We start from the raw sequence: 23,629 nt of genomic DNA, 5'->3' as shown, positions 1-23,629 counted from the left end.
AATCAGTGGATTCTTTTGATTTCTATTTTACCCTCTGCATCTAAGATATCAGGGGCAACTTTTCTTAATAATTTCTTGAAATATGATGTCTAGGCTCTTCCTTTGATCATGACTTTCAGGTAGTCCAATAATTCTTAAATTTTCTCTCCTAAATCTGTATTCCAGATCAGTTGTTTTTCTGATGAGATATTTCACACACATCCCCACGCATTTTTTCATCCTTTTGGTTTTGTTTTATAATTTTTTTATGTCTCATGGAGTCATTAGTTCCCACTTAACCAATTCTAATTTTTAAGGAATCTTTTTTTCATTGAACTTTTGTACCTCCTTTTCTATTTGGCCAGTTCTACTTTTTAAGTAGTTGTTTTCTTCAATGAATTTTTGTGCCTCTTCTAGTGTTAGGCAAAGCCTGTTTTTTTAATAGGTCTCAGTTCAAGCCCCATATGGTCATTGTTTGGGCTCTGATGATTCAGTGAGTGTAAATAGGAGTTGATTCTATTTTGCCCAGAAACTCTGAGGGTCTTCCTTTCCCAGACTGTTTTTTTTTAACTAGGTAAAAGAGACTATTCTTTGCCTCATTCTAGCCATTTGCCTCAGACAAATTGAGACTGGAGAAAGATCTTAGCCTAAAAATGTCAAGGTCTTTCACTGCATGCAGGGCCATCTCTAGTCATCTGATCTTATCTTGCCATTGGACCCAGATGGCTCCAGAGGAGAGAGTCAAGCTGGTGACTTTGCATAGCCCTGTCTCACTTAAATTCAATTCACTTGCAATTCATGACCTTCCCTAGTGGCATGGTCCTCTTGGAGAATGAAAGACAGACAAGAAGAATCCTGTTTTTTAAGGTGTTATTTTCTTCAGTATTTTTTGTTCCCCTTGTTTTCATAGTTTTCTTGCATCACTCTCATTTTTCCCCTCAGTTTTTCCTCTGCCACTAATCTCTTTTTGTACTTTTTAACTATTCTAGCAATTCTTGTTGGACTTGGGTCCAATTAGCATTTTTCTTTTAAGTTTTTATTTTGTACCTTTTTTCACATTGTTTTCTTCTGAGTTTATGTCTTGGACTTCCCTGCCATCATAGCAGCTTTCAATGGTAAAATTCTCCTTGTTGTTAGTTGCTCATTTTTTCCAACCTATTTCTTTATGTTCCAGTTGAGCTTTGTTCAGCACGGATGTGAGGAGGCACTACCCCAACTTTCAAACTTTTTCATGCTCCTATTTTCAGAGCTAGATCTGGGGGTCTGCAAGTTTTTGGTACTTCCAAGCTGGTGTGACACTAGGAAAGGTATAGTAACTGCGTTTCTGGTCTATGTTGTGGTCTTTACCCAGGAAGGGCACTTGGGCCCCTGTAGCTACACACACTAGAGCTCCTTTTTGATTTAGAACTGAGATCATGGACCCTGCTTCTTCATGACCCACCACCAGCACTCACCGTACAACTGTGACACATAGAATTATGTATAGGCAAGAGAGTTGTCAATCAGCACAAACTGCACCCAGTACCAGAAAAGATCCCCCATAATCTCTTTCTCAGGTTGTCTGACACCCTCACCATCTCTGAGCTGAAAACTCTTAAAGTTCCTGCTGCTGCTGTTGCAACAACTCTAAGTGTGTGTGTGTGTGTGTGTGTGTGTGTGTGTGTGTGTGTGTGTGTGTGTGTGAGAGAGAGATCTCTGGACAGACTTCCACTGTAACTCCACCTTGGTGTTACTGATTTCACTTTCCTATCTCTCAAATTTTCTTTGGCTGCAAAAATATCTCATACTGACTTTTTGTTGGCTCTGCTGCTCCAAAATTTTACTTGAGGTATTATTTTAAAATTGTTTAGAGAGGAATGTTGGGAGAGTTCAATTGGGTGACTGCCTCTACTCTTCCATCTTGGCTTTCTCTAATTTTATTCTTGAGAGTTTCTCATCCATCCTAGACTAAATTCCTCTGTAGAATTTTGGTCCATGGAATTCTCTTTCTTTCTCTGATTCTTTTGAAGTTGGGCCCTCCCCAAATTGAAATCATGTTTCAGATTACTGCTGTATTTCATCTCTATTAGAAATATTAAGAATTAAGGGCTACTTCTGCACAACATTTCCCATTAATTTTTCTTCAGGAATCAGTTATTGAGGATTAAATCCAGAATAGAAATTTTGTTTTCTGGTTTCTCCATTTTCTGAAGAATGACACTGCTGTTTTTTATTCTGCTTTAGGAGTGAAAGAGTTTTAGTTGACATAAACATGTACCATCATGATTCTACTTCATATCTGGCATAGATGAATTTTTCATCCATTTCATCTTCTGCTCCAGGGGGTCTGTAATGTACTCTGATTACAAAACATCTTTCTTTTATTCTTTCATTGATCTTCACCCAAATGCTCTCTACTATTCTTCTCTGCTGTATTTTATCTTGCTAATTTAGAGTGAGGCAGCTAGGTGGCACAGTAGATAGGGTGTTGGACTTGGAGGAAGGAGTATCCAAGTTTTAATCCTGTCTCAGACGTTAACTAGGTGCGTGACCCTGGGAAAAATCACTTAAACTCCCTTTGCTTCAATTTCCCTTCTAGAAAGTGAGGATAATGGCATCTACTTCTTGGTTTTGTTGTGAGATCCATTTGGTCAAATGAAATATTACAGTTGAAGCACTTTGCAAACCTTAAGGTGCTATATAAATATTAGCTACTATTATTCACTTTTTTAATAACTTTTTTTGTCTTTTTAACGAATTATACCCATTTGGAGCCATATTCTTATTTTATCTTTCATCCCACCAAGTGTTAGGGATACCTTTAAGGTCACATTTGCTTCTTGGACTAGAACTTTTTGTTCATTTTGGTGTTTGGTTTTTTGTGCATTTAGATATTTGAGGCTATGGGTGTGTTGCTGGCTCCTTTCTTGGATTCTGTGAATTTTTGTATATTCAAATGGCTATTCTTTCTTCACTCTAGCTACTCTTTTTACACATTCTAATTTGATGGAGTGACATAAGCATTTTTCTTCCTCTACCCATTCTTTTTCATTTAAAGCTGTTTTGGTTAGATTTGTCAGACACCAGACAAATAAATTCTTGCTAGATATACTCCATCTCTGACCAGAAAACTGTCATTCCTATATTTTAAGCCTTTGGTCAGAAATTCAAGTGTCATTATCAGAAACCATTTTTTTAGTTTGCCATTCATTTCCTCAAGCAGCTTTTACCTTCTTCATCACTGCCTTCAAAGGACAGCATCAATAAAACTCTCACTGGTGTTCCTGGCCTCATTTTTCCCCTTGTCTTCATTACTTTTCCCCTACGCTTTGTCATTTTTGCCAATGTTCTTTAGTTTCCTTATGTGAGTATCATTTGTGCCCCCTGTGAATCATGAGAAGTGAGTAATAGTCATTTGTTTTGACAGGTCTTGGGAGGTTCTCTGTAATGCCTTGGACACATGCTTGGATGGAGACTTTGCTATTGTTATCAAGTTGAAAAAAAACTGCCTTTATATTCCCTGAACAGGGAGTCACCAAACATCATTATTCTCTTTTTCTTTACTGGATGATATCACCCCCGACAGTACCTACAGTTCAACTTTTCATTCCTTGGAAGACAAGATGTTCTTTCCTTCTGCTTCGGAAAAAAGCCTTAAATTAAGGTTTGTTTGTTTACTTTGTCCTTTAGGTATAAAGTGAAATGGTCTTTCTTGCTTTCTTTTTTCTTCTCTTCAACCTGTAGATGTACTGTAATACAATAATTATTTATTAAACATCTACTTCATATCAGGCACTTTTAAGTGCTGGATATATAAACAAGGAAAAGAAAGACAGTTCTTGGTCTCCAGGAGTTTATAATCTAATATGGGGGAAAATACAGAAAAGCAAGATTAAAAGTGTGTGTGTGTGTGTGTGTGTGTGTGTGTGTGTGTGTAAGTGTGTGTTTGTGTGTGTGTGTGAGAGAGAGGCCACCCAGGGACAAGCTCAAGATAACAGTTGAGTTGAAACCAAGCAGAACTGATGGTGGCAAATGAAGAGATGTTTGGGGTTTTGAGCCCCCTAGAGGAGGCTATGAGAGGCTGCCCTCCAATCAAACGGGGAAGACATTGAGGGTACTGATGAGCTGTGAATACCAAAGCTCACACAATGTCCATGATTGTTCCTAATGATGGGATTGTCTAATGGCAGATTTATTCTGGGAAGAACATAATGACGATGAGGGAATTGAAACAAAACTGGTAGAGAATGAAGGCCGAGTGTCCTCTCTATCACTTCAGCTGCTTGGAATAGGTTTTTGTTTTTTACTTTGGAACCTACTTCCTTTTTCTTCTTCCTGTTAAGTAGCTTTAAATCATTCCTGACATGTGGAGAAGTATTTTTTGAGCTCCTTCATCTTATTTTGTTGGAGAGGGGCTTCCCTTGAATTTTGAACATAGATGGCGTTTCCTTGGCAGTGAGCTGCAATTCAAATATCCCACCTTAAGATAAGTCACAACACAATTTTCTATCTCTCCATGCTGATGGAGCTTAGTTTTGTTTTCCAAAATGTTTGTGAATATTTACAATTCACCTCCTAGCCATCTCATTAAGACCTCATTAACTTTTGGTCACTCTTTAACAACTTGACAGCCATACAAATGTTCTTGACCTTCTTTCATTAGCTTCTTTTGTTTTTACCCAATTGTTTTTCATTTTAGTCTTTTGTTCACTGAATTTGTTTTATTTATCAATTTGTTTTACTTACCTTGCATTCTAGTGTCTTCTCATTGCATATTTTCCTTTTAGTCCCTTTTTCTCAGTCTTTTTCTTCTTTCTTCTGATGGAGCCCTTTTCCTTCTTTGTCTCAACTTGTTTTTCAACTTTGGGTTGAAGTGCTGGGTACTTTTTGGTGCACATGCACAAGAGCACACACACACACAGACACACACATACCTCTTAGTTTGCTCAAATTTCTCCATCAAAATTTAATCTCTGGCCTTCAAAAACAAAGATACAACAACAGACAAACTTGTTTCACAATCCTTTGATCACTGATATCAAATGAAGCTTAAAACAGGGATCCATTCTCATTAAAAGTTTTTGCCATAGCAGGGTAGGAGATCCAGTACAAGGTTCAAGGCAAGAAGAGATTTCCCACATATGATATGCTAAGAGCAGCATATATTTTATTTTGGTTGGACTAATTTCCTTTTTAAAAGATCTGAGAGGCCATTCCTAGAGATCAGTTTGACTTCCTGATTGTGTAAGGCATGAAAGACCTAGCCTAGATAGTATGTGTTACAGTTATTAATGGAATTACCATTGCCCTACAGAAGTATCTTTTTTTGACCTGGGAAAACTGATTACCTTTACTAAGTACAGCATCCACAGACTTTTACATGAATTACTATCCTTTTAACTTTAAAGACTGTATCCATTTAGTCCTATAATGTCCCACAAACATCTCATTGCCTTCTAATCCCAACCCTGAATCACCAGACTCTCCTAGAGAGGTCCTCCAGATACTCCTTTTTAAGGAGGATGTTGTGCTGATTACATGAAGCCCAGAAACAAAAAGGAGTCTCCTAAATAAGATGGGCAGTCATTAAGTATACACATAGGAAAGAACAAATGATCATAATGTCCAGGTTGTAATAATCAGTTGGATGGAAAATGGAAAAACTATAGAGCTTTTCAGTCTATTATCTATCTATTACCTATATATAATTATCTATCTATCTATTTATCTACCACAATAGTTATCAGTCTGTCTGATTATCATTCTGTCCATGTATATATATATAGAAGGAAAGAAATAAGCATTTATTAAGTGCTACTATTTGCCAGTTACTGTCCTGAATGTTGTATAAATATTATACCATATGATCCTCACAACTCTGTGAGATAGGTGCTATTATCATCTTTCCATTTTGTTGTTATTGTTCAGTTGTGTTTTACTCTTTGTGATCCCATTTGGAGTTTTTTTGGTAAAGATACTGGTATAATTTGCTATTTACTTCTCCAGCTTATTTTACAGATGAGGAACTGAGGCAAATAGAGTTAAGTGACTTGCCCAGGGTCACACAGCTATTAAGTGTCTGAGACTGGATTTGAACTTATGAAGATGAGTTTTCCTGATGTCAAGCCCAGTACTCTATCGACTGCACAACCTAACTGTCCATCCCCACTTATAGTTGAAGAAATGGAGGCAAACAGAGATTGTGGTTTTCCCAGGATCACACAATTAGGAAGTATCTAAGGAAAATTTGAACTCAGGACTACTTGACTCCAAGTCTAGTACTCTCCATCTACAGAGCCACATCTCTCTGTGTCTCCATCTCTCCCTTCCTGTCTCCCTCTTCTTCTCTTTCTCTCTCCCTCTATATCCTCCCCCTACTCTGTAAATATGGGCTATTTGATGTGTATCGCTATCTATATCTGCAAATATAATGTGTGACAATGCACATAGATGATGAGTTTAGTCTAAAATTGAACAAGAATTGATGATTAGACTGTATCAACAGTGGAAATTTTAAAGTTCATTTTGAACATAATGTCGTACATTATGACCACAAACTTCTTCCTAAAATAAAAGTCCATATTCTTAACACCAATATTCCCTGGATGATATCAGATGGCTATGTGTCATAGAACACTTCCATTTCTAATTAATTAAATTTGAGCATCATCCAAGAGCATTAAAGAAGTGTATGTTGGGCAGGCAGACATAGCAACATCTTACAGACAAGGAATTATAAAAGAAGTAATGTAAAGGATGTCATCAAAGAAATGTACAATCCACTAAGGGGTTAGGTTGGTCACATGGTCAGAGCAAGGGATAATGAATGAATGAATTTTTTTCAAAAATATTTTGGGTTGTATGGGGGAGGGCAGAGCCAAGATGGTGGAATAAAAGCAGAAACTTGCATGAGTTCTCCCCCAAACCCCACCAAATATCATAAAAAATGCCTCTAAACAAATTATGGAGCTGCAGAACCTATGGAATGATGGTGTGAACAAATACCCAGCCCAGACAGCCTGGAAGGTTGACTAGAAGCATCTGTCACACCAGGCTTGGAGTGGAGTGCAGTCCAGCATGGGCTGCACCAGCATAGACGGGGCCTGGGCAGGCCTTGGGGACACTGAATCACTGGCAGCTATGGTGGTTTCCGGACTTCTCAACCCAAAAACATAAAGGAGAACTTCAAAGGTCAGTGGAAAAAACCTGTTGGACCTGTGTGAGAGAGGAGCATGGTCTGGCCCCATTCCCAGAGTGGAAGAGGGAACAGAATAAGGCAGCTGCAGCAGAAGTAATGGTAGTGGCTGTTTCTGGAGCTGTAGATTCACAGACTGTGGGGGATCAAATGACTGACAGTACACCCAGTCACCCCCACTGGAAGCAGAGAACTACCTTGACAAAGAGCTTAAAAGTCAAGTAATTGACTGGGGAAATGGGCAAAAACCAGAAAAGAAGCAGACTATAGAATCTTACTTTGGTGACAAGAAAGATCAAAACATACAACCTGAAGAAGACAACAAAGTCAAAGCTCCTACATCCACAACCTCTAAGAAAAATATAAATTTGTCTCAGGTCATGGAAGAGCTCAAAAATGATTTTGAAACTCAAATAAGAGAGGTAGAGCAAAAATTGGAAAGAGAAATGAGAGTGATGCAAGAAAATCATGAGAAACAAGTCAAGTGCTTGCTAAAGGAGACTCAAAAATGCTGAAGAAAATAACACCTTAAAAAAATAAACTAGCCCAAATGGCAAAAGAGGTCCAAAAAGCCAATGTGGAGAAGAATTCCTTAAAAAGCAGAATTGGTCAAATGGAAATGGAGGTCCAAAAGCTTCAGAAGAAAATAATTCATTAAAAATTAGAATGAAACAGATGGAAGCTAATGACATCATGAAAAGTCAAGAAATTATAAAACAAAACCAAAAGAATGAAAAAATAGAAGACAGTGTGAAATATCTCACTGGAAAAACAACTGACCTGGAAAATAGAGCCAGGAGAGAATATTTTAAAATTATGGTACTAACTGAAAGCCATGATCAAAAAAAGAGACTAGGCATAATCTTTCAAGAAATTATCAAGGAAAACTGCCCTGATATTCTAGAACCAGAGGGTAAAATAGAAAGAATCTACCAATCTTCTTGGAAGAGATCCCAAAAGGAAAATTTGTAGCCAAATTCGAGTTCCCAGGTAAAGGAGAAAATATTGTAAGCAGCCAGAGAGAAGCAATTCAAGTATTGTGGAAACACAATCGGGATAACACAAGATTTAGCAGCTTCTACCATAAGGGATTGGAGGGTTTGGAATATGACATTCCAGAGGTCAAAGGAGCTAGGATTAAAATCAAGAATCACTTACCCTGCAAAACTGAGTATAACAGTTCAAAGGGAAAAGATGTCATCAATGAAATAGAGGACTTTCAAGCATTCTTGATGAAAAGACCAGAGCTGAATGGAACATTTGATTTTCAAAAATAAGACTCAAGAGAAGCATGAAAAGGTAAACAGGAAAGAGAAATCATGAGAGACTTACTCAAATTGAGCTGTTTACATTCTTACATGGAAAGATAACCCCTGAGAGTTTTCTCAGTATTAAGGTAGTTGGAAGGATTTTATTTGTGTGTGTGTGTATGTATGGAGGATTTTATATGGGGGGGAACAGGATGAGTTGAATATAAAGGGATGATATCTAAAAAGATAAAATTAAGAGGTGAGAGAGGAATATATTGGGAGGAGAAAGGGAGATATAGAATGGAGTGAATTATCTCACATAAAAGAGGCAAGAAAAAGCTTTTACAATGGAAAGGAAGAGGCGTTAGATAAGAGGGGAAAAGTGAACCTTACTCTCATTGGATTTGGCTTAAGAAAGAATAGCACACACACTCAAACGGGTGTGAAAATCTCTCTTCCCCTCCAGGAAAGCAGAGGGGAAAGGGATAAGTGGGGGGGCATGAGGTGGGGGGGATAATAGAAGAAAGGGCAAGTAGGAGGAGGGCTAATTAGAAGTAAACACTTTTGAGAAGGGAGAGGGTCAAAAGAGAGAACAGAATAAATGGGGGGCAGAATAGGATGCAGGGAAAGTCTTTCACAACATGACTTACAGAAATGTTTTGCATGATTACATATGTATAACCTATTTCAAATTACTTGCTTTCTCAGTAGGGGTAGGTGGGGAAGGAGGAAGTGAGAGAAGTTGGAACTCAAAGTTTTAAAAATGAATGTTAAAAATTGTTTTTACATGCAACTGGGAAATAAGGTATACATATAGGCAGTGGGGTATAAACATCTACCTTGCCCCACAGGAAAATAGAAGGGAAAGGAATAAAAAGTGGGGGGAAGGTTGATAAAAGGGAGGACAGACTGGGGGAAGGAGTAATCAGAATGCGTGCTTTCTTGGAGTGCGGAAAGGTGAGAGATTGGGAGAAAGTTTGAAATTCAAAATTTTGTGGAAGTGAATGTTGCAAATTAAAAATTAATTAATTAGAAAAATATTTAGGTAGAGGTTATGTGGTTTGATGCTTTGCTGAGTACTGGGAATGCAAATACTGAGATCAGACAGTTAAGTTTATATTCTAATAAGGGGATACAACACATATAAGGGAATGATGTCCAGTTTTGGTCTGGAAAACCACAGCGTTGCTAAGTAGAACAAAATAAGGCAGTTAGTTGACATACCCATTCCCAGAAGCAAAGTTAGTATGAATTTGATCTCAATTCCTAGAGCAAGAGAGGAAAAGTGAGGGAGAATTTGGCAGGTGGCAAGGAGGATGTTGGCTGGGATGAAGACTCATGGTCCCAAGGTGGGTGGAGAGAGCTAAATGGCTTTTTTTTTAGCTCTTTCTGGGCGTAGTTTTCACAGGGCCTGTTTGGTAGTTTAGAGTAGCAACAGACAGCAGGACAGAAGGTGATGGGTAGAGTAGACATGTTGTGATGTTCAGTGCCTGCTATGCCTAGGCTAGTACCTTGTGACTTTTCAGCAGGAAACTGAGTCATTTATTTGCCTTTGTCCTCTTTCATTTCTCAGTCATGTTCTCCATGTCTGTTTTTGCACTTAGGTATCAGGCTAAGCCTTGGTTTGGAGTATCTTGAATTTTTGACAGAATTTTGTTACCACTTAATCCTTTGCAACAGATGGCTCAGAAAATGCCATTATCTTCATGCTCTTTCTGCTTATGTTTATCATGAGTATTGAAAGTTGAGGTACTCAAGTGTCCTATGAAAGGGTGTTTCTCATTTCCTTTGGGTGGATGCAATATTTCCTGAATGAAGGGAGTTCATCAGGGAAATTTTGAAGCAAAATGTGAATAAAAAAGCCTTTTTTCAAACTTAAAAAATGATACATATATAGCAAGCATATCTGAAAAATAATTTCACAATTAACATTTTAGAGAGAAATGTTATTAACATCAAAATTTTCTCAGAGGAACACAATTCATAACAAAAAGAATGCAGGGCTCCACAAAATACAGTGTATAATACAGATCTAAGATAAATTATACTAGTTTATTAAGTCTAATTTCCTTTAGGCAATATTTAATTCACATTGATGCACTCAATGAAAATTGTTCCATATATTTCATTGTGGTTCTTCTTCTTGTATGTTTATGGTGTGTGTGGGGGGGGGGGGGGGGGTGTTATGGTAGGGTGCAGGGCAGGGAACCAGGACCTATAATTTCATTGGTTTAGGGAACTTTCAGGTGATAAAACTTTCTCTACCAGTATAGGCTAGCTTCTTTTCTCATAGTCTCAGTGACTTGCCTGAACCACTGAGAGGTTGAGCAAATTACCCAGAATCACCCAGTCAGCAAGAGTCAGAAGCAGGACTCAAATCCAGTCTTGACTTTGAGAATAGGCCTCTAGCTGTAATACCATGCTACCCCCTCATACATGCATATGCTTATGAAGGACAGACAAACGTTATAGGAGTACAAAATGGTTTAATTGCAACTCTAGTTTCTTTAGAAAGGAATCTGTTCTTTCTAAAGATTTCTAATATATTGTGCTCTCTTTATTCTTTTCTTGGTGTCTTCAGCATTTTTCATGGGGCATGATTTGGCCCCTTGTCTTATTCTTTACTTCTCTATTGAGCTATGTAGATTTGTATTTGGTTGGTTTTTTGTTTATTTATTTATTTTTTTTTTTAGTTTTTGACTCATTTGTTTTACAATTAATTTCAAGAACAGAGCTAAAAATGCTTGTACTTTTGTCTGTGCCTTAGTCTGTGTTTTTAGAGGGCAGGGAGATTGGAATGATATCATCTTTCTAAATCAATGATCCACAGTTCTTATAGTTCACTGTTCACAAACAAATAGGAAATTAGTCAATGTTTTTGGATGTGGGGTTAGAGATCTCAGAAATCCCAAAATAAGTCTCCTTCCTCTAAGATACCACCAGGCACCACTTAGGGCCTTCTCTTCTCTCCTAATTTACCCCTATAAAATGGTCTTTTGCTTAAAAATGAGCCTTCAGTTTATCAAAAAAGTCAATTTACATTTTAAGCAGGCCCAAGTAATCACTGTAATCCACACACACAAATAACAGCAGTGCCTGAGTTTGTAAGACAAATTGCCCTGCTATTCAACACAACTGTCAAAGCAAACTCATCTACACATCAAACGCTGTCATTCATTTTGAGAAATTACACCAACAGCAACATCCAATATAAACATTATGAAAATACAGTGGCTTATTTAGTTTTCTTAACAAAAAATGTCATGTTTCCATTTTCCTTTATGTAAGCCATCTCTGAGCCCTTTTAGCATCTCTTCCCCCTTACTGATCACCTGAATTGATATAGCTTCTGCCATCCACACCCTTTTCAATCCTGAAATTAACACATCACCAACTTAGATCCATTCTTCACGTCTCACCTTGTTCTGTGAATACCTGTCACTTTACCTTACAAGCGTTGCAATCATAAATACTGCATATACAGAGCACTACACAAACAACAACAAAACACAAAAACAAAAGCTCCTCTTCCAAAATGACTGCTACTAAATGTGAGACAACATTAAATTTACCCTCACAGGACCTTTGTTTCTTTTCACAGGACCATACCCCGAGAGAGAGAGAGAGAGAGAGAGAGAGAGAGAGAGAGAGAGAGAGAGAGAGAGAGAGAGAGAGGTCGTCTGGCCCAGACTTCTGTCCATTGAACTTTCTAAGTGATCGGCCCAAGAACTGGCAAGGATTTTAAGAGGTCATTTGGTCCAAACCTCCATCTTCAGTCAGTAAATATATAAGCCACCCATAACTGATGGTTTCTATTCATTTCTTAAAAATCTTTGGGAATGGAAGTTCAACAACTTCGTTTGTCATTCCATTAAAGTGTTTTAATTCCTCAGGACAAAAAAACCCCATGATATAGTGGAGTAAAAAGCTGTACTATATTAAAAAGAACACTAAATTTAAAGTCATGCTATTTACTAACTGTAAGCTCTAGGTCAAATCACTCCAACTTTTCTGAACCCCAATTCCTTCTTCCTTAAATTAAGGAAAGTAATATACAGAATCATTCAACATAAATTACTATTGAATTATAATATTAATTAACTCTGCATGTTCTGAGTATAAAACACTATACCAGTATAATGAGAGCTTTGCTGTATATGCCTAGATCGTTCAATAGGGAGGCATACTGATTATAGAAGAAGACATCCTGCATTCCCCTATCCTTGAATTGGCTGAATTGCCAAAACAAGATGCATCTTTAAAACTTCCAGAGAGGGTCAGTCTCACTCTTTCCTGCTTGGCCTCCAGAACATGTAAAGGTTAACCTTCAGTGTGGGTATCATGTGAGGGGAAAGGGCTTCTTTCCCCTGCTCTCTCTTTTACCCTGTGGCTCCAAGAAATGGGCCTGGAATCTCTGTTCTGTTTCATTTGTTCTTCTTAGTTTCTAGGTGCAGATATAATTCTCACTGGACGCAGAACTGAACCATGGCAATGTCAGAGCCAGGATACAGGCAGGATGTCGTAGCCAACCAGCCTGGCAGGAAAGCCCTGAGAAACCAGGGTGCCTGGGACTTGAGCCCAAGTAGGACTTTGGACTTGGAAATGAGACTGTGCTATGTAGGAACTGAACTAAGCTAGAAACCTAATCCCCTTCCCCTCTCCAGAAGCTGAGGTGGTATGGGGTGCAGGTGGGGAGGCAGGGACTATGCTCTATGTGATGTAGGGTATATTTGTTACAATACATTTGAAGTAAATATGACAGCTATTATTATATATTACATCATATATTTGTAACAGATGTCTCTTACTTTAAGTTCTCTCCTGTTTGATCTTCTATATAAAAGTGGCATATACCTTATTCTATTCCAATTTCATGTATAACCCAAAGTCTCTGGGCTCACGTGGACCTAGCCTATTCCTAGGGGCCTGACTCCTTGAAAGGCTACTTTCCCTCTCTGGCTCATGCCTTAACCCCAGAGATTTATTCTGGTAAAATCTTCTAAATAAAACTTACTAATGGTTCACATTTGCTTAGATACAATATGAATAACCAGTATTGGACAGACTTTATTTCACCTGCCAACAAAATGCATAAGATGGAAATAACTCACAAGAACTCAGGTACAAATACATAAACTCAAATCACCCATTAGACTATGGCCCCAAACCCTGGAAAAGGTAAAGACACTTTTGGGAACTGGCAAACAGATACTTCCATTTGCAGCAGACTTGAATCATCTAAACAATAGTAGGATTGGCAATATCCAGTTCTCTCTCTCTCTCTGTCTCTGTCTCTCTGTCTCTGTCTCTGTCTCTCTGTCTCTCCCCCCATGGCATGGGGCAGGCACAGACATCTATCAGTATGCTTCTTCTGAAGATCATCATGTTTTATTGCAGGAGTAGGAGAAGAAGAAATTAGTTTCTTCTCTCCCTGAGCTCCCACCTCCAAACCCACTGCATTTTAATATAGAAGTCTATTGGAAAGAGAGCTCAAAAATGACATCTCAGATCCATTTTATACCAAAGAAAAAGACCTCCAAGCATGTCAGTGGTCAATCATCTTGGGTCCATACCCAGTCACTGGTAATGAATAAGAGTAGTGACTTACGTTATACCTGATTAACCCCTATTACATTTTGATATTTCCAAATAGAATCTATTTTATAATCTTTGGGGATTTTTGTCACTTTTTCTCTGTGCATTCCAAGTATCTAAACTTTCCCTTAATAACACAGCAAACAATAATGAATACAGTATTCTAATCAAATTATAACTAATGCTAATGCAGGGTATAAAGAAGAAAAATACTTTCCAGACTGTGGCTTTTAATTTTGTAAGTATAAGTATGAGGAAATATTGCATAACTATTTGATAAACTGTTTTGTTCAAATGTAATTAAAATGTCAGGAAGAAGAAAGGTCAAATATTCTTCAGGAAATAGTTTGAAGGAATTGTACGGTAGAAGGAATATCTACCAGAGTCCTTTGCCATGTAGACTGGACTAAATGTTTTCCTTAAAAAGCATTGAAAACATCCTCAGGATTTAATTGATTCAGGGGACTAAAGTCGCCAGCCATTTGACAGCACTTTTTGATGTTTTTACCTTAGCACAAAAAAGCCATGCTGAGCTCCAGCTCCCCTCATTGCTTGACTAAGACCTCCCAGAGGCAATACAGAGGTAGGGCAACTGCCCTCGAGTAAATCACTGTAGTGTCCTAGCTGATATCCTTTCCCCGCCATGATTAAGTACATCTGTATTTGTTAACTGTCAGATCTTCTGCGAGTGTTATATTTTACTTTAATAACAAATTTACACTAACAGAGGATTGACCTTGAGCCAGGCCTTTTCTACAACAAGCTAGAAGAAGCTTGGTCATTTGGTTTATGAATAAATCCTAAGCAACTTAATGCAAAATATCATTTACATCAAAGTTGAGTTAGTTGGGAGCAAGGAGTTAACTGAATAGAGTGTATTTTCCAGATTACAATGAGACCATTTTTGGAGAATCACATTGTGCTCCTGTCTCTGCTTTATTTTCCTTCTTTTGTTCAGGCCTACATGGAAAGAAAATATAGGAATATCTCTGATAAGTTGTAAATATATAGGAAAAACACTGATACTTTGGCAGCTAGGTGGCACAGTAGATAGAGTGCCCAACCTGGTGTCTGGAAGACCTGAGTTCAAACTTGACCCCAGACACTCATTAGCTGTGTCATCTAGGACAAGGCACTTAACCTTGTTTACCTTAGTTTATTCATATGAAGAATGGTGACACAATAGACAAGGAAATGGCAAACCATTCCAGTCTCTTTGCCAAGAAAATTCCAAATGGGATCATGAAGAGTCAGACACAAATCAACAATGATGACACCAGCAAGTTGATACTACTCTGAAACTCCATAGTGCAGACCAAATTGAAGTGTTCACACAGCAGGCTTGAGATGTTGGGACACCTAAAATCAGATAAATTGAAAGAGTTCTCTCTCTGTTCTAGGATTCTATTTTAAAAACCAACTGAAGTTTTTCTTCCGTATCCACTACAAGGAAATTGTAACTTGAGAAGTATAGAACTTGGGAAGGGTCTTTGTCAGAGATCCACCGAGGAGTTTTACTGTATTCCAGTACTATTAGTTGAATAGTTTGTATGGCCTGATTAACAAAACCCAAGCTATTTATATGCCCCAGCTTAGAGCAAGTAAAGGAATACAGTTGAAGGCAAAAGTTAGTCAAAACTATTGTCAAGAACTCCTGCCTGGTTAATGGCTCAAGGTTGCATAACGTTAGAAAGCAAACAGCTCTCAGTCCACATTGAAACGACTGGCAGTGCTGTCGCAGGGCCGCTGACATGGGGAGTGTACCTTGTCCTGCAGAAGCAGTTTTTTCATTTCCTGACATTTTGCCTCACTGTTCTCTGCCTTGTGAAGGAAGAAAGCAAACTCTTCATTTCTTACTGCCAGCTCTGTTTTTACTCCCTGCAAAACCAGGAAAGCCTAGACAAGTCAAAAGAGTGACCTTCTATCTGACAGGCAGAAATAGGCTTATTTATCAAATGTCTCAGCTCAGTCAGGACACCTGAACAAACTTGCACACTTCTTCTGAAGATATGTAAATGTTGTTCTCCCTCCCTCATGGCCACCAATGTGCATACACCTGAGCAAAGCTGAAGGGAATTTGGTTTGGACACTAAACAACTGCTCTTTTTACTTGAAGAAAATGATTATTAATTAAATTATCATATACATTTAAAAATATAGGATCACTTCATCTTAATACTGTAAGCCTTGTAAAGCATCTGGATTAAATGAATAATCTAAGTCTAAAATATTAGTAAGACTAAATATAGAATTGGCAGAAATGCTTCAAGTTGTATTTACTAGGCAGAGTTCCTGGGAAACTTAATCAGGCCATCTGAAAAATATAACATGTAAAGGGAAAAAAAATTAGAAATCATCATGTAAGTGCTTAATCCTTGGAAGAGTGAAGGGAATAGTCAGAAAATATAAGAGATGCCCTATTGAGTCAAGCCATTGACCCATCAAGCCCCATATTCTGCTGCTGACAGTAATAGAGGGTGACTTATGGGATAGTATTAATAATTGTCTTTCACATTAGGCTTGTGGGGGTGACAAACACCTAAAGCAGTGGAATTGCAGTTCTTGGGGACCTCATCCTCACTGGGTCCCCCAAAGGCTATTCCAAGGTTAGTTTTATAGTTTGGAATCCTTTTGAAATCATAAATCATGAACCCTCATTGATGTGTTTACTTTAACTAGTAAGATAGAGGAGATATCCTTTACCTCAAAGCAAAGACATTTAATGAAATATTAACATAATAAAATAAAAGAATATTCCCCTCTGGAAGTCTGGAGCTCATTCTCTCACAAATACACCCTCATTAGGGAGACTGAACACAACAGGGGTTACTTCAGTATAAACTAGGGAATTCTTGTAGCCAGGCAAGTCTACTGAAAGGATATGAATATTCAGGGAATGTTTGTGGCCAGAGCACCTGCTAAGGAGGTAGTACAACTTATACTTATACTTTTACTCAGCTGAGTGTCTTTTGGTAATGTAAATACTTTATTTGCTTGGTTTTGTCCTTTCAGGAATTGTTCTCTGATAGTCCCATCCAGACATTACACTATTCACTGCCAACAAAGATCCTGGTCAGATTCCTACCATGCGACACCTGGGGTTGGTTCACTGAAGGTTTCCCAGAAAATCAAATTAGGTTTTAGGCCCTTTGTGTATCAGAATTATCTTTAAACCATAGCTCATGAGGCCCATCAACGTATTTACTTTTATTAGTCAGGCAGTAGATACTGTTAGTTCAAGAACAAAGGCATTTAATGAAATAGAGAACAAAGACAATTATAATAGATCACTTTTCTTCAAAATTAAAGCTCTCTGTCCCCCAAATACCACTTTCAGTGGCAATAGGATCATGGCTTTAGAGCTCAAAAGAACCTTCAATAAGACTTTTATGAATGAGGAAACTTGAGGACTGATGAGATTAAGTGATGCATAAAAAAATTTACACAGGAAGTTAATAGCAAATCTGGGATTCAAATCCAGGTCCTCTGACTCCAAATCCATTATTCTTGCCTCCTAGTTGACCACATACACATGAGGAACATATATGGTTAGGGCATATATGAAGGAGTATGCTTCTGACAATGTACAGCTGCAACATTTTCTAGTGGTGTTGTCACACTGCTCTCTGCTGGGCCTGTTCCCTGTTAGGCGTCATGCTTTGTTTCAGTTGGCCTTCAAAAATCCAGCTGTCTTCAAGTTTGCTAGATATGTTGTGCTATATCCATTAGTGATACAGCAATTAATTAACCTCTCCTCTAGAAGGGAGGTACAGCTCTATCAACCTGCCCTTTTTAGCTGGTTCTACCATCCCCTTAGGAATATTATGGTTGTCAGTGAGCCTCTTTCTTTTAGGGAAGAGCTTTAGAGTCTTCAGCTGATATACTTTGTTCATGGTAACATGATACTCTGATTCATTGTGGGGTGTTGTGGTTAATAAGCCTCTCTTGCTAGGGGAGAGCTAAAAGTCTCCTTCATCAGCTCTCTCAACCAATGGTTATTAAACTATTCATTTAATGACTATGAAGATATATTTCCATAAGTTGGGCTACTCACAGAAGACACTAGATACCCAGGAGAGGAACACATATGTTTAATGAGATCATCTTTTCTTTCTTATATATCTTTTATTGAGCTACTGCAGTGATTTTTCTAAAGTATAGTTCTGACAGTGTTACTGTAGCACCAATGCGATATTCACAGCACCTATGGTGGCCATGAATATCCCAGTGCAATTCTGAATTGTGAAATACTACAGACTCTCTATGTGGAAGACAGAACCAAAACATTTATTCAGATACCAGAAAACCAAATCTATCATAGTAACAAAAATCTTTACACAGAAGTACAGAGAGCAACACCATCCTCAAGCCTTCTCCCTGCTTGGCTTCCCCAAAACCAGGTCCCTTAAACAAATCACAAGCAGGCTCCTTTACTCATGCTAGCCAGCTGCCTGTTTGCCTGCTTCCTTCCTAGCTCTGACTGCTCTCTGACCAATTTCCCCTCAGCTCTGCTCTACCTCTGCCTCATTCTGTTCTACCCTTCCTGTTCCATCCATTTAGCAAACTCCTCCCACCACAGGCTCCATGTGACTCAGACTTTTATGTAATCCATGTAGGTCACATGAGTCTATTAATGAATGGGAAAGATCTTCCCATTTAAATTACCATTACAGTTACTTAATAAACTTTAGTGATTCCCTATTACCTCCAAGATCAAGTACAAAATCTTTCATTTTGCTTTCACAACCTAATCCACTCTTACCTCACAGTAAGTTTATATTTTAATCTCCTCCATGTACTCTATGATTTGATGACACTGGTCTTCTTATTGTTCCAGAAGAACAACATTCCCTCTGTCAATTCTGTAACTTTTCTCTGCTATCTCCCATGCCTGGAATGCTCTTCCCTCCTCTTCTCTGCCTCCTGGTTTCCTTGGTACTCTTCAAAATTTAGTTCAAGTTTCACAGTTTGCATGAAACCTTTCATGCCTCTACTCCCCAATTCTAGTGCTTTCTCTCTGATATTACCTCTTATTTACACTGCATGTAATTCTTTTATGTTCATAGTAGTTTACATGTTGTCTTTTCCATTAGAATGTGAGCTCTTTGACGGCAGCAACTATGTTTTTACCTTTCTTTGTATCTTCAGTACTTAACACAGTGCCAGGCACATAGCATGTGCTTATTGTTGTAATTAAGCTATTGTTATTAGGTTATAGGGCAGTTAGATGACTAAGTGGGTAGAGTGCTGGACCTGAAGACAAAGAGTTATTTTCTTTAGTTCAGTCTGGCCTCAGATACTTACTAGTTATGTGACCCTGGACAAGTCACTTAACTTTGTTTGCCTCAGTTTCCTCATCTGTAAAATGAGCTGGAGAAGGAAATGGCAAACCACTATAGTGTCTTTGTCAAGAATATCCCAAATGCAATCATGAAGAGTCAGACTCAACGGAAAAACAACTGAACAAAAACAATTGTTAGGTTATAAATATTAGTTCTTGTTGATATGACTTATGGTCATACCTATTTTAGTTCTCAGTATTTGTCATACCCTCTGAGTTAAAATATGTTTAGTATTCTATTTGCTCAAATGGTAAAGGAGCTAAGTAAAATGATAAGAAAACTACTCTCCCTCATCATGCTCTTCTGTTCTATGAACTGGCTGGATTTGTTAAAGAGGTCTGAAAAGCCCAGTAACACTTTTCCACTTCCTCCCAACAACAACAGCAAAAAAGCACAAATCATAGCTTGTTATCACTGTGGAACAAAACCTTAAAATTATGATTAAATGGCCCTTCCAATCCATTCTCTGCACATAATTATCAATCTCTTAGTTCCCAACTTAATAGGAAGACGAATTAGACTAGTGCCATGGACATGGGAATAGGGAAGCCTAATTACATCTATTATTTTTTGAATGTATACTTGTTTTTTAAGCAGGAGCATGAAATGTCTTAGGAACATTAATCAGTTTGCACACAGGATTACTTCTAGGTAGGGGAGATACTGGAGTTAGAAGACCATTAGCAAGCTGTTGTAGTAATCCATATGAAAATAATGAGATTTGGACTAAGGTGGCAAGAGAAAAGGGATGAAGGAATAAATCTATCTGCTATCCCTCAGAGATGGGAACTAGGAGATACAGGAAAAGAGAAAGAAGTCAAAGAGGACTCTAATGTTCACAGCCTTGTTGGCTATGAGAAGAGTGCTTCTATTAACAAAAATGGGAATTTGGGAAGTGGAGTTAATTTAGAGAGAAGACGATGAATGAATTTCAGATATATTTAGTTGGAAGTAACTATGAAACATCAACCACAAATCTCCAGTAGGAAGCTGACTTAGTAGAAACAATTACTCATATTTAAATAGTGTTTTTTACCAAACAAACACTTTCTTTACCGCCTCATGAGATAGGTGGAGCAGTTATTATTGTTACTGTTTCACAGATAAGAAAACTGAGTTACAATGAGGTCAGGTGATTTGTTCCAGGTCACAAAGCTAGTAAATGGAAGAAATGGAACTTAAATTCTAAGTACAAGCTTATTGATCTTTTGATCATTTCACTCAGCCTCTGGAAATATGAGGAAGTTCCTGAAAGACAATATTGTGATCAGAAAAAATATATTATTTTGATGTTGCATATCTCTTAGGAGACAGAAGTAGATCAAAAAATGGTCTTCATGAATTGAGATGGTTCAGAGGTGTAAGAAGAAATTTTATATTAGTCAGACCATAACATAGAGCCTTATAGTTGTAGCCACATACCTTTAACTGAACAATCTGTCCAATCACCACCACCTTCTCCTTACACATCTCTCTTGGGGTTGTAGTCTCCATAAGTAATACAACCTCTGCCTAGATACTGGAGGGCAAGTGTACTGAAATAATGAGAAGAAATGAAAAGCCTCACTCATTTAAAACTAAGAGCCAAATATTCATATATGTTAACTTCCACTGTTAGATTGTTTAAATTGTGTTAGAAAACTCTTTTTTGTTGAAATCTGCCTTCTTGTCACTTTTACTCTTTGTCTTATAGTCTGATGAAGTAAAATTTAGCCTACCTGATCTCCTGCATAACCCTTCAAATATTTGATCAATAATGTATCAAGACATTGATATAATATACTAACTGAAATTATGGTACATTTATGCATGTGTTTTTTATTATACTATATAATATATTATGTAATATATAACATATACTATGTTGTTGTTTTTCAGTCATTTCAGCTGTGTTGGACTCTTATTGACCTCATCTGGGGTATTCCTGGCAAAGGTACTTCTTTTATTTTTCCAGCCTTAGTATTCCCAATTGCCTTAACCATTCCTGGCTTAGACAAAGGGCATCTTATGGCACTGAAGGAACTGTTAGATGCAATTTCTGAGCCACTTTTAGTGATCTTTCAAAGACCATGGTGAATTAGAGTTATCATAGGACTAGAGGAAAACAGAAGAGAATTGAGTCTGCAGACAAGAGATCGTTGAGATTGACATTGATTCCTAGCAAAATTCTAGAACACACTGTAAAAGAAAGGGCCAGAAGAGAAACAGAAATGGTGATTAGAAAGAACTAGCATGGTTTCACTGAGAACGTCATGTCGAACAAATTTTACCTGAGTTTTTGGACTGGACTCCAAATATCAAGGGAATGCTAAAGATATAGTATATCTAGATATTAACAAATGTAAAATTTTTGACTGTTTTACACCAAGTGTCTCATTGAAGAAACATGGTGGAGTGGGAAAAGGATTTGGAGTCATTGTACCCAGATTTGAATCCCAATTTTGTCAGTTACTGCATGGTCAAGTCCCTTTACTTATGAGACCTCATTTCTTTACTTATAAAATGAGGAGGTTGTTCTAGATGACTATGAAGATCATTTCTATCTCCAAATCTTCTGATCGTTTATGAGGAGGCTATTCCTGTAGAAAAGACATGGAAATGTGAGTTAATATGATAATAAATGTAGGTGTATTTGGAACTGTCAAAAAGGCTACTAAAATTTCACCTTCCAACAAAAAGCTTTCCCCAGTTCCCTTTCTCCCTCTGTTGATTATCCTCAATTCATCTTGTTTAACTTTGTTCATAGATAGTTGTTTGCATGTTCTCTCCTTTATCAGACTGGGAGCTCCTTGAGAACTACGACTAATTTTTTTTTGCCTTTCTTTGTATCATCAATTTAATCCACTATTGTTGCTGATGCTGTGCATTTGTTTCAGTCATGTCCAACACCTTGTGACCCCATCTGGGGTTTTCTTGGCAAAGATAGTGGAGTAGTTTATTATTTTCTTCTCTGGTTCATTTTACAGATGCAGAACTGAGGCAAACTGGGTTAAGTGACTTATCCAGGGTCACACAGCTAGTAAGTGTCATAGGTCACATTTGTATTCTCTCCCTAGTAACAAAGTAATATTAAGAATTCACACATACATTTTTCTTAAACTGTGTTTTTCACACCTTTTTTTTCTTCTAACTATCTATTGTTATAACTCAAATTTTCATTTGGTCTTCCTGACTCCAGGCCTGGCACTCTATCTACTTTACCACTGAGCTGCCCTTTACATTGCCTGACACTTAATAATTGTTTGTTAACTGACTCACTATATCATTTTATGTCAATTGGGAGAAGGCTTCCAGTAGCATGCCTCAAGAATCTGTACTTCGCCCTTTTGCAATTTTTTGTATAACTTGGCAAATGACTTAAGTAACAGTTTTGTCAAATTTTCATATGATATAAAAGTGGAAAGTATAGCTGACAAACACATTGAGTGACAGGATTTGAAAATACTTTGGCAATATAGAATACTAGACTAAATCTGACAAAAATGACATCTAATCAGGATAAATTTACAATCTTGGGTCTAGGTTTAAGAAATCAAATTCATATGTAAAAGATTGATGAAATCTGAGTAGGCCATAGTGTGCTTGAAAAAAAAGACCTAAGGGGGTAGTTTATTCATCAACAAACTGATTATTATTCTACAGTATTATATGGAAGCCAAAAAGATTATAGGCATTTTAGGTTGTATTGTGAGATATATAGTTATGTCTTCTATGCTGCAACTTTCCCCATCATGGCTTTGATATATCACAGCTTGTTATAAGAAATTAGATGGGAATTTTGGGGGAGGTTTGCTGAAGCTACAGATGACACACAAAGTCTAGCAAGACATCACAAAAAAGTTTAGAAAATCAGAAATACATAAAATATATATATCGTATTGTATAATATCAACATATTTTATCTTTTAATACTATAAGTACCCCATAAAAGAAAGAAAAAATTCGGACTTCTGTGATACAAAGGGAGGGCCCAAAAATTTCACACCAGTTTTCCAGATTGTGGGGGTCCTATGACCCTAATCCCTGTGAATGTGAAAGGGATAACTATAGTTTCCAGGATTAAGGAGGTGAGAGTCTCTTTATATTCTGTCATCATCAGCCTATAACTGTAGTACTGTGCTCAGTTCTAGGGGCCTAGTCTAATAAGAATATTGATAAGCTAGAGTGAATCCAGAGGAGAGCAATCAGAAAGATGAGGGCTCTAGAGTTCAGGCCATATAAGTTTCAGCTGAAGGGATTAGAGATGTTTGACCAGGAGAAAACTTGTGGATAAGAAGACAGAAGTCTGT

The 23,629-nt window shown here is 37.6% G+C and overlaps 1 long non-coding RNA gene across 1 annotated transcript; it reads left to right on the top strand.

Annotated features, from left to right (window-relative positions):
- The first annotated feature begins 3,382 nt into the window (after positions 1–3,382).
- LOC140531310 (uncharacterized) lies at positions 3,383–22,398 on the top strand. Its single transcript, XR_011976320.1, has 3 exons — positions 3,383–3,622; positions 21,219–21,273; positions 22,307–22,398. It is a non-coding gene; the product is annotated as an uncharacterized lncRNA (long non-coding RNA).
- The last annotated feature ends 1,231 nt before the right edge of the window (positions 22,399–23,629 follow it).

Source organism: Notamacropus eugenii, chromosome 3, assembly GCF_028372415.1.
Source record: "Notamacropus eugenii isolate mMacEug1 chromosome 3, mMacEug1.pri_v2, whole genome shotgun sequence".
In the NCBI taxonomy this organism is placed as follows: domain Eukaryota; kingdom Metazoa; phylum Chordata; class Mammalia; order Diprotodontia; family Macropodidae; genus Notamacropus; species Notamacropus eugenii.
The sequence above is the reverse complement of the archived record's forward strand: the minus strand, read 5'-3'. Positions and strand labels throughout refer to the sequence as shown.